Raw genomic sequence first — 240 nt, forward strand, 5'->3', positions numbered from 1 at the left:
GAGCAGAGTCCATGGATGGGCGGCTGTGCCCAGCTGTCTTGACTCCCTGTCCAGAAGGGACTTGGCCTGAGTCCCAGAGGAAGGAAGAGGAGCTCCCAGTGAGTCAGCAAGGCCTGGCTTTCGGTCGCTCCTTGCATGGGCATTTAAAGCAGCGATGGCAGATCACATCCCCAGCAGATCTATCCCTTTGCATCCCTACCTGGGATGCCAGAGGCCTGAGCTTCGCTGCCCATCCTGCCC

General features: G+C 59.6%; 1 protein-coding gene across 2 annotated transcripts in view; it reads left to right on the forward strand.

The window, feature by feature from the left end:
• The window catches only part of ERG (v-ets avian erythroblastosis virus E26 oncogene homolog), a 63370-nt gene that overhangs the window by 30415 nt on the left and 32715 nt on the right, over window positions 1–240 (forward strand). The window lies entirely within an intron of this gene.

Source organism: Apaloderma vittatum, unplaced genomic scaffold (genome assembly GCF_000703405.1).
Source record: "Apaloderma vittatum isolate BGI_N311 unplaced genomic scaffold, ASM70340v1 scaffold37, whole genome shotgun sequence".
In the NCBI taxonomy this organism is placed as follows: Eukaryota; Metazoa; Chordata; class Aves; order Trogoniformes; family Trogonidae; genus Apaloderma; species Apaloderma vittatum.